Raw genomic sequence first — 12,251 nt, 5'->3', positions numbered from 1 at the left:
TCCTAATTGGGCCGAGCGAATATAAAACTTCTTTTAGAAAGGAATTCCACTTTATGATGGCTTCATGGCAATTTACCGAGCTGCCAAGGTGGGGGAGGGGGTGCCATATGAAAATAAAATCAATTACACCAAAATTCCCTTTCAGTACCCTAGTTCTAGTGTCCAGTTCTAACAGTATCTATAACTGTGAAAATAAAAAGTGCCTTTACTCTCAAAGTTCATGAATGAAGCCAAATTACTTTTGAATGATACATGTTTCAAGGTAGCATCACAATGAAATTATTTTCTTTTCAGAAGAACTGCCTCTCGTTTTTTAATAAGCTGACTTCATTACCTTCTGAATTTTTTCTGTCCACCTGTGTCATCTTATTCTGAAAACTGCAAAGAAGCTGCTTTATAGGAAGGATGTAAGGAGTGGAACTAATTTGGATTGCTGACCTGAGCCAGTCCAGCCCCTCCCTCAGCCATGGTTTATTTGAATCATTGAGTCTTGGCATTTTATGCTGCCTTGTTTTGCCAGCCAGAGGATGAACATGATGGTAATCTCGCAGACTTTTTTTTTTTAAACCCCTAAACCCATCATTGCCTGTTTTACAGAGCAGAGATGTGTTTGGAATTTGGAGAGTAGCTGACAAGATTTTGTGGATTCAGCCTATTAATGGTATTAGTTGAAAACATGTCTGCAGAAGCCAGCTTTTTCAGTGTTAGTAATGATACTCTAGTGATTAATGGAGGGTCTGAATGGTGATTTTATTTTAAAGAAATAAAGAAAAAAGGAGAAATTCCTGTTCTCCGAAATCTCACTGAAATGCTAAGTGGAGGAATTCCAGTTTACTTCGTGAAAAACCAAGAGAAAGAGGGTTCAATTATTTTCATGCAAATTAGAGTAGTTTTTAACAGTGTTTTCAAGTAAAAATCGTCCATGGTTTATCCTGATGAATAGATGAGACTACTTTGTAATTATTAACATATATTTGGTTATTATAAGAATGTTAAACTTTTTTTCCTTTGTATTTTAATGACTATTTTCATGTTAGGTATAAGACAACTTCCTGAATTTAGTTTTCTCTTGAATTCATGTTGACAGTAATGTCCAGTTCTAGGATTGAGAAATATATTTAATACCAGATTCATCTTTCAGAAATGAGTTCTTTTTAATGAGTCTCTATGAGATACTTAGTATAAAAATATTATTATACAAATACAATTCACAAGAGCCAAACCTTAAAAACGATAACAAATGACAAAAAGGGAGATTTGGAATAGATGTGTGGAAAATATTTTGGCTTGTTAGATTTTTACAAGAGTGGAAATGTTAGAAGAAAATTTACATCCTCTGATTATTTACTTGGACACAAAGAGTTAATTCAGAGAACATGTATAAATTATTTCTTAATGGGAAGAAGTTGTTTTTCATCTTTACTTGGCTGGAAAAGTCACTCTACTTGCCTTAGAATTCTGACCATAGTGGATTTTTTTTTTTAAAGACATACAGTCTGGAGAGAACAGCCTAGAAACAAACATATGCTAGAAACTAACGTATGTGTGAAACTCCTTTTGTAAGATGCAGGGACATAGAGGATTTTGCAGATTCAGAAGGTAGAAGTAGACTGAAGGATTTAAACTGTTGACTTAGATATTTGACAGTATTGGTGTTGATCCATTCCCAAACTTCTGTTTATAAACTTCATTTCAGCAGGATGCTAAAGGGATTAAAAGGAGACCACAGTAATAACAGACAGAAGGTGAAGATATCCATGTGGGTGTGATGTCCTGTCACATGCTTCAAGAAACAGCTTCTTAGAAACTCACTCGTAGGAAGTTTCTTTTGGCACGTGTGGAAGAATTTTTAGCACTGACTCCTAGACTGGCATTGTTTGTCTTTAATGTATTCGGTTATAATGACTGATTTTGAAGCCTATTTCATGGTGACATAAGTAAATTAGGTTTAACTATGCCTTAAGTATAACATGTAGAAAGAAGTTTGATGGTGCATCAAGACACTTAGCTTAGCAGACCCCAAAGCAGACTACACCTTTTATTTTTGATCTTAACTTTATGCTATAAATACTGTGCATCATATTTTAAGGTAGAAGTCCAGTTGTTGACTATGAAATTTAAACTTCACCAGCTGCTATTGTTTTTCATCTTTCTTTAAGAGAGGAATGAATCAATCAATTTGTAAAGTAATCCAACCCGTGACATTACAGGGGTAATTAAAAAATAAAAGTTTTAAAAATTTGAAATGTAAAATTTAAGAACAGTATATCATTTTATATGCCTCATGCAAGATATTGCTGCACAGTGAATCAAAGTGGAAATTTGTCAGTTGTCCAGCTAATTTGGAATGAAAACCAGCTGAATATGACCATGTAAGAAATCAAACTGAAAAATTCAGGTCTCAAAGTGGGCTTTCACCAAGGAAGCTTCTTTACATATTAGTAGATTAATGCTTATACTCCTGAGCATAGCTAATTCTTTCTCCAAACAAATCATGTACTCAGAATGTGGCCATGACCTTAGTAGTGTCTGTTGGTGTTTGTAAATAGTTTAAGAAGCCAGTGATTCTGAAATGGTTCAAAATGAACACGTGTTTTTACCCCTTAGCGTTCTTTTTCTCTGTGGGAATTCAGTGGAAAAATAAATTTGAAACCCTAATCTGCATCAATGTATATGGCTTTGTTCCTGGGTATATGAGGAAGTAGCTAATTCCAGGGCACTACCCTTTATTATTTTTGGTAATGGATGTGGTAAAACAGCCTTTCAGTGATGCAGTAGGATAACTCTATTAGTAAACAACTATTGCTGTTAGAAAAATAGGCCGTGTCTGTGCATTTCAAATAAAGTGCTAAATTAAAGCAACCCTCCCAACAAGTTAAACAGAAACAAAGGTCCTTTTTTTTTCTTTTACCTTGGGTAGTAGACCTGAAAACTACAGAGAATTATTTCAGTAGAAAGAAAATTCCAATAGTAGATGTCAAAAGGAAGACATTTCAGAGCACTCGTCAAATAGTTAGGTGAGCAAGTAGTTAAAGAACCAGAGAGCACCCCTAGCTCTTAAAAGGGGCGGGGAAAGGTGGAAGGGTGTGTTGCTGATTGCCACCTTTGAAGCACTGGAGGTGGCCGACTTAAGCCCTGGCTGCCTGTGACTGTAGAGGTCACATACTTTGGGATCTCAGCCCAGTGGCTGCATTTCATGGGACATTGCCCTGTCTCTTCTCTAAAAGTAATACACCCTCAACCTGATGACATTATGTTAGTTACTTTCTTAAGAATGGAAGGGGCTGATGAGTAGCATGGAAGGAGTGATGGACTGGATATCAAGACACTGTATACTGACCTGTGGTGTGGAATGTTGTCACTCCTTAAGCCCTCAGTTTGCTCATGTATACGAAGAAGAAACTGGACTAGGTTATCTCTGTCTCAGGGTGTTTATGATTCCAAACTCTGAAATTGGAATAAACTCACATTTGATTTGAAAAGAGCGTAATGTTTCTAAAGATTTCCGCTATGCGTGTTATTTCCAACGAAAGATCCTTCTTGAAGAATTGTACATGATCACCTTTACTTGAAAATGTCCTGTGTTCCCCAAATCTCATCAAGCAGGGGCCTACTCTTAAATGTTGGACAGAATTAGTTAGCCAGAGATCCTTTAGAATTCCAGGGAGATGTAATACAAAAGGGAGCTCTGTCTTCCAAGCATCGGTGAGTGAGGCTGAGATCTCTGGTATGCAGTATCAGAAGCAAAGCTGCCCATTATGTTTGCTTTCTGTGGGCCTGAGTACATGTATGTACATACAGTGTCTGCTCCTTGGGAAATAAAAGTACAGCCTTTCTGAACTTTCATGAGACTAGGAACAGAAGATAACCATTCTTTTATCTGGTAAAGTTGGGGCTTTGAAACGAGAACTTTTTCATTTTTATCACAATATGTAATTACTGTATATTTCAATGTACAGTAATATATAGCATATTTAATGGAGGAAATAAATTACTAGAATTATTAGCCATAATATCCTGCTTAGTGATTAGTACCTACAAATCCCCCTGCCCAGGAGAGGTGAATGATTAAGTAGATTTCTGGAAGAAGACAGGCAACAACACACACTATGTTAGGAGTCTTACTTTAGATAGAAATTTTGTTATTTATTTTTTCCTAAAGAATATGTGAAAACTGCTTTCTGTAGAGATGAGAGTGAATTAACCATTAGATTCACTCCTTTTGCTCAAACACATATAAATAATAAAGAAAATGTAAAAAGAGGTAACCAGAAAACACAACTGGAACCCAAAACAAACATTCTAAGGCAAAAATAAAAAAGAAACTCAAAGCTATGAGCAGGGCTAATGCCCTGGGCGCATCCTGGTTCTCAACCTGGTCTTAAGTGTATTTTTCAGAGCTTCTGCTCCTTTGTGATAACAAAGACAATGTACATGTAAGCACTGAGTCAAAAGCCATCTAGCCCAGTTATTGGTCATGAGGCTGCTTTTCCCTCTCTGCCTAGCCAGGATGTTTTGTATGTTTGGTTTGGTTTTCAGATTCCACATGTAAATGAGATCATGTAGTATTTGTCTTTCTCTGTTTGTTTCACTTATTTCGTTTAGAATAATACTTTTTTTTTTTTTTTTTTTTTTGGTACGCGGGCCTCTCACTGCTGTGGCCTCTCCCGTTGCGGAGCACAGGCTCCGGACGCGCAGGCTCAGCGGCCATGGCTCACGGGCCCAGCTGCTCCGCGGCATGTGGGATCTTCCCAGACCGGGGCACGAACCCGTGTCCCCCGCATCGGCAGGTGGACTCTCAACCACTGCGCCACCAGGGAAGACCCTAGAATAATACTTTTTGATTCCATCCATGTTGTCACAAAATGCAAGATTTATTTTGTTTGTGGCTGAGTGATGTTCCATTGTGTGTGTTTACATATATATATGAATGAATTAGTGTTTTTGTTTTCTTCGGGTAAATACCCAGAAGTGGAATTGCTCGATCATATGTCAGTCCTATTTTTAATTTTTTGAGGAAACTTTGTACCATTTATCATAGTGGCACACCAATTCTCAATCCCACCAACAGTGTATGAGGGTTCCCTTTTCTCCACATCCTTTCCAAAACTTGGTGTTTGTTGTTTTTTGATAATAGCCATTCTAACAGATGTGCGATCACTAATAATTAGTGATACTGAGCATCTTTTCATGTGTCTTTTGGCCATTTGTATGTCTTGTTAAGAAAAATGTTCAGGTCATCTGGCTATTTTTTAATCAGGTTGTTTGTTTTTTTGATGTTAAGTCGTATGAGTTCTTTGCATATTTTGTATATTAACTCCTTATCAGGTATCAGGTATATAGTTTGCAAATATCTCCTCCCATTTGATAGGCTGCCGTTTCATTTTGTTGGAAGTTTCCTTTGCTGTGCAAAGGCATCTTAGTTTGATGTAGTCCCATTTGTTTATCTGTGCTTTTGTTTCCCTTGCCTGAGGTGACATATCCAAAAAAATATTGTTAAGACTGATGTCAAAGTGCATACTGCCTATGTTTTCTTCTAGGACTTTTATGGTTTCAGGTCTTACGTTAAGTCTTTAGTCCATTTTGAGTTGTGTATGGATGAGAAAGTAGCTCTGCTTGATTCGTTTGCATGCAGCCATCCAGTTTCCCCTGCACCATTGATTGAAGAGACTGTCTTTTCTCCATTGTATATTCTTGCTTCCCTTGTTGGAGATTAATTGACCGTATAAGTGTGAATTAATTTCTTTTTTTTTAACATCTTTATTAGAGTATAATTGCTTTACAATGGTGTGTTAGTTTCTGCCTTATAACAAAGTGAATCAGTTATACATATACATATAACCCCATATCTCTTCCCACTTGCATCTCCCTCCCTCCCACCCTCTTTATCCCACCCCGTTCAGTGGTCACAAAGCACCGAGCTGATCTCCCTGTGCTATGCGGCTGCTTCCCACTAGCTATCTATTTTACATTTGGTAGTGTATATATGTCCATGCCACTCTCTCACTTTGTCCCAGCTTACGCTTCCCCCTCCCCATATCCTCAAGTCCATTCTCTAGTAGCTCTGCGTCTTTATTCCCATCTTGCCCCTAGGTTCTTCATGACCTTTTTTTTTTTTTTAGGTTCCATATATATGTGTTAGCATATGGTATTTGTTTTTCTCTTTCTGACTTCACTCAGTTATGAAAGACTCTAGGTCCATCCACCTCACTACAAGTAACTCAATTTCATTTCTTTTTATGGCTGAGTAATATTCCATTGTATACATGTGCCACATCTTCTTTATCCATTCATCTGTCGATGGACACTTAGGTTGCTTCCACGTCCTGGCTATTGTAAATAGAGCTGCAATTAACATTGTGGTACATGTATCTTTTTGAATTATAGTTTTCTCAGGGTATATGCCCAGTAGTGGGATTGCTGGGTCCTATGGTAGTTCTATTTTAGGTTTTTTAAGGAACCTCCATACTGTTCTCCGTAGTGGCTGTATCAATTTACATTCCCACCAACAGTGCAAGAGGGTTCCCTTTTCTCCACACCCACTCCAGCATTTCTTGTTTGTAGATTTTTTGATGATGGCCATTCTGACTGGTGTGAGATGATATCTCTTTGTAGTTTTGATTTGCATTTCTCTAATGATTAATGATGTTGAGAAGAATTTCAACATCACATAAAGAATTTTCATGTGTTTGTTGGCAACCTGTATATCTTCTTTGGAGAAATGTCTATTTAGGTCTTCTGCCCATTTTTGGATTGGGTTGTTTGTTTTTCTGATATTGAGCTACAGGAGCTGCTTGTAAATTTTGGAGATTAATCCTTTGTCAGTTGCTTCATTTGCAAATATTTTCTCCCATTCTGAGGGTTGTCTTTTCGTCTTGTTTATGGTTTCCTTTGCTGTGCAAAAGTTTTTAAGTTTCATTAGGTTCCATTTGTTTCGTTTTGTTTTTATTTCCATTCCTCTAGGACGTGGATCGAAAAGGATCTTGCTGTGATTTATGTCATGGAGTGTTCTGCCTATGTTTTCCTCTAAGAGTTTAATAGTTTCTGGCCTTACATTTAGGTCTTTAATCCATTTTAATCCACTGTATCTCCAGTATCTAGAACAGTTACTGACCTATAGTGAGCACTTATATAGTTGTTGAATGAATGTAGTTTCCATTCTGAAATTTCTTTCTTTATTTCATCAATGAATTTACTCAGCCCAAAGCCAAAGGCCCTTTGTTATTTCCTATTAAATTAATTCCTCTATAGCAGTGATTCTCAAAGAGTGGTTCCCAGACAAGCAGCATCAGCATCACCTGGAAATATATTGCAAATGCAGATTCTCAGACCCCACCCCAGACCTACGGAATCAGACGCTCTTGGGGGCAAGACCAGCAATCTGTTTTCATAAATTCTCTAGGTGATTTTGATGCAAGATAAAGTTTGAGAATCACTGCTCTATATATTATAGGAGTTGGCATTGTGAATTACTTTTTAAATATTACAGTCCCACTGTGATTTGTATTAAAGGCACATTGAATGCTAGAATTCTTTTTCTTTTTTTAGTGTGGACAATCTGGAAGATATTGATCATACATTTTTCTAGAACTCCCACTTAAGCTTATTCAAGAACCGATTATGAAGACAACCTTTCATTATACTTTAAGAAATACGTTAATAAGAGAGTAAATGATGTAATTGATTCAATACCCTTTATAGTTTATTTGTGCTGGCAGGAGGTGACTACTGCTTGAGGGCTATGGGTTTTAACTTTTTCCTACTTTTTTTCCTACTCTTTGCTCTTTTTTTGTTTCAGTTCCTAAAACTTGAGAGGAAAATGGATTTGAGGGTAGAAGACAAGTCTGTCTTGGGATCAAGTTTGGGAAAAATTGAAGCTTTCATTGTTCTTTTAGTAGAGAGAATAATTAGGATCTTAGTGGTATTTCCATTTTTATATATTCATAATGGTCTTATCCCATATCCCTAATCTTTTAGACAGTTATCTAAAAAAGATCAAGGATTGTTATTCTTCTTTCTTAACTGATGTGCTTTGTAGATGTTTTTTGTTGGGTGTCATGCACTCTAGGGTTTATGAATTAAAGTTTCCTAAGTGTTACTGTGAAAGACTCTCCAAGCTTCATTGCCTAATCCAAATCTCTTAATTGGTGTGAAAAGTCAAATCAGCAAAAAGATTGTCCTCAACATCATGAGATACTTGTCGGTCATGCTGTTTTATTTTATTTGGTTTAAGCTAGTGGTAGAATCCTTTCTTATGTATTTTTTGAGAGGATAAAGAAAAATATTTTATTGTCATATGCTCATTTTTATGAAAAGAGGAAACGGACAAAGAAAGGGACATTTAAAAACATTGATCCCGAGGAAGGGAAAAATGAAACATGTCATTTATTGGAAGTTGACGATAGTTTAAGGACAGCTAACTTTCTGCACAGTGTCTGCACTTCCATATCTAAATGTTTTCCTGCATGAATCCTCCTCTTAAATGTTAAGAATTGTTTTCTATAGGCTAAAAAAGTGAATCACACTGCTTTTTAAAACACCCACACACATATGCACCCACGAACAGAACTCTACCTTTCAGATCTCAGCATAAATCAATTACCTTGTCCCTATTTCAGTTCCCAAGGATTTGAGAAAATGACGCCAAATCCCAAATGAGAGGGAATAAAGGAGTTCGTAAAAAAACTGAGATTCCTTCAACGACTCCATTTCAGCAGTCATTGATCTGGTGAGTGGAAAGATTACAATTTTATTACACATACACACACATATACACTGGTGGCGTGGATGTAACTTCCTTCAGGGCAATGACATCATGGCAGAAACGTACTCCATTGCCCCCTACTTCTGGATCATAGCTGACTGGTGTTACTTGAGTTGTGGACAGTGCTGATGTCATGTGAGCCATGAGTGTGGAAAGAAACCTGGACTTAGAAAGGTAACATCTGAGGTCAAGTTCCACCTTGACTCTTATCAGGTCTTCTACCTGGGGCTGCTCACACCTTTTTTGACCTTTCTGGCTTTTGTCTCTAACACGGGCACGATACCACATGTCTTTCTTTCCTAGGGCTTCAGATGAAGTCATGAATGTGAACAATCTTTGTAAATGTTGCGCATGGTTCAAGAGGAAGATATTATTAGTGTTATTATCACTATTAACAACTATAAGGCTTTTGAGAAATAGAACATGAAAATAGTGATGAAGGACAACCATGAAAGACATACACATCCTGAGTACAGAGAGAATTGGGTCAAACTGAGAGCATTTGAAGGAGCACTGAAAGATTGCTTGTCTCATCATTTCTTTCTCACTTTCCCTAAGTGACATTCATGGCTCCTGGGAACCCAAAGCTCCTTGTGGAGCTTCCTGAGTTAATCACGAAACAATGAGAAAACTTTGGATCTCTTTTTGGGTTGCCACATTACTTTCTCTTTCTCAGGACATTCCTATCCCTCTCTTAAAGGCTGAATTATGCAGGGATGTTGAAACCTTGAACTCCCCCCAGTGAAGGGATGGGGAAAGAGGCTGCACACTGAAAAATGCAAGGCATCTGGAAAGAGTACCCAGAGGCTGTAATGTGCCCTGGTGACCAACTGGCTGCCTGTATCCTGTTCTCTCATTCTTTTATTCCCTCCAGACATCCTTGGTTTCTTTTCCAGCCCTGAGTAGTAATGACTTCTTCATCTGGCACAGCCACTGGAGAGGGAGAGTGAAGGCCTTCCCAGGCCATGGGGACCATGCCCTGCTTCTATTGGCCGGAAGAGATGATGGACGAGCAGCAGATGCTGCTGTCAGCCCAGCCCAATCGCTTAGCCTCTGGAGATTATTGATACACAGTAGAGGCCGGTCAGCTGTTCAATGGAAGAGTCGCAGGGTCAATATGGGTCCCAGATCCAGGAATATCGGAGTTCTTACATAGAATGCTAGTATCCAGAGAGCACCACCTCAGAACCTGAGACTAAGTATACCCCCCAAATGTGCACTCTCAGAAAAACAGCCAAATAAAATTCATCCAGGGTCCCTGAGAGGTCCTAGCACCCATTGGATGTTGCCTCTTTCTTGTCCCTCCTTATCACCTTACTTTATTTCCAGATTTAGTGACAGTGGCATTCCAGAGACACACCTGACAGTGCTGCAAGCCCCACTCTGTGAAACACTCTCCACCGATTAGTGCTGACCCAGCATTAGGCTCCAGAATGCCTGTTCAAACCCTTTTCCTTTTGCCTAGTGTTCTCTCAGGAACTAAGGTTGGCCTGTTAATTGGCAGTTTGCACACAAATCCCTGATATGCCTGCAGCACTAGTCCCTAGTTCGTGCCCTGTGTTTGTAAAGGGAAAAGGTGATGGTGCTGGACACTTTTTTTCTATGAACTAGACCTCCTAGATTCAGTTCACATGTAAGCGCTCAGCATGCCGGCCCTCTTTGTGGGCTCCTTAATGAACAGCTGAGTGGTCTCTGATGCATTTCAGTCAGTGATCTCTGTAGGGTAGAGGTGGAGCCTAGCACTGAGCAAGGCAGCAGCTGCTGCCTTCCATCACTCTCTCTGGCCAATAGAAAGAGTGAAGGACCTGCCCGTAGGCAGGATAGGCTGACTGCTGACTGACAAATGAAGGATCATTACTCAGGCTTGTAAGAGAAACCCGGCAATGTCATGATGGGAAGTATGACTCTGACAGTGGACCTTTGCTCCGGTGCTCCTTTGATAGGTCAAATACTTTTCAGATTCAGAAATATTATGTCTGTTTACAATGTCTCATTGATAGTAATTCCTTATTATCAGATTGTATGGTTTAGGGTCAGGATGTTATTTTGGGAAAAATGACATAGCTCCTAGGGCTACCTAAATATATCCTTAATGTTGAAGACTTGAGATAGGAAACATAAGTTATTACAGAGTAAGCCTGACTGGCAAAGTAGTACAGAATTAACTTACACTTCAATGGATTACAAATAGGTTAAAGCAAATATTTTTTAAAACGGCACAGAAATAAAACATTGAATTTTTTCTTTCTAGCAGTGACCTCTCTGGTATTCATCTTTCCTGGAATAAACTCATATTCTGGGCATGAGTTTGCTTTTCCTGCTCATGGGACCTCAGCTAGCCCCACTATCCATAACGACAGCACCCTCTCCCTGGGATAGCGCAAAGTCAGTGACTTGTCGGTGGGATGTATAGTGCCTCATGCCTTTGCTGAGTAAGGTCTTGTTGTGAAGGCATCACAGTTTAACTTCGCTCTCTGCCCTATCCTGCCTCCTTCCTTTCCCTTCCCTTCTCTTTCCATCAACAGGTATTGATCTCCATATCAGAATCTGCTTCTTCTTCTTGAGGAACCCAATAAATGACAAGGAAAGAGTTTTTAAAAGTTAAAATATGAAATTCCTGAAGTGGAAAGAATGAAATAGAAAGGCTGATAGATAATGTCCAGAAAATGTCCCAGAACTTAGAACAGCTAGATGAGATGTGAGAAAAAAAATCTGATGTTCCTCCAGAAGGAGTTTTGAAAAAGGGAACAGAGAAAAAAAAAGTAATAAAAAAAAAAAACTAGAAAAAAATTCCCAGACTTAAAGGGCACAAGTCTTCAGGTTGAAAGCATTCCACTGAGTATTGAGCTAGATGGATGGAATAAAGATTCACCTTTAGACATATCATCATTCAGTTTTAAAACATTGAAAATAAAGAGAAATAAAAACAAGGAAGGTTTAACTACCACTTATAGGGAGTAAGTCTGGGGAGTAGGGGAGGAGGGTATAGAAGTCTTCTATTTTTCATTTAATATCACTCATATACTACTTGCAGGAATTACTTTATGACAAACATACAAACTAGTAAATAAAATCTTCTTAGTCTTTGATTCTGTGTAATTTAATTTTCTAAGAAGTTACAGCTGACTTTGAGTTCAGGCTCCAGGTAAAACTCTGCATTTGAACCCTGACTCCCCTGTTTTCTTCTAGTGTGAGCTTGGACAGTTTCCTTAACCTCTCTACATCACCCATCCCCTGTAAAATGGGGATAACAGTAGAACCTACCTTATAGACTTTTGTGAAAATTAAATGAATATGCATAAAGCTATATGCATAAAGCATTTAGCTCAGGGTCAGGCACATAGTAAGAAATCAGTGAACGTTAGCTGTTATTATTTTATGAAAATAAACAAATATACAGATAAATTTATATACAAGATGTTTATTACAGTATATTTTGATAATAAAAACCTGAAACAACTCAAATGTCTAACAATAGGCAAATGTT

This window comes from Grampus griseus, assembly GCF_964374135.1.
Source record: "Grampus griseus genome assembly, chromosome: 13".
Lineage (NCBI taxonomy): Eukaryota > Metazoa > Chordata > Mammalia > Artiodactyla > Delphinidae > Grampus > Grampus griseus.
This window is presented reverse-complemented; position numbering follows the sequence as displayed.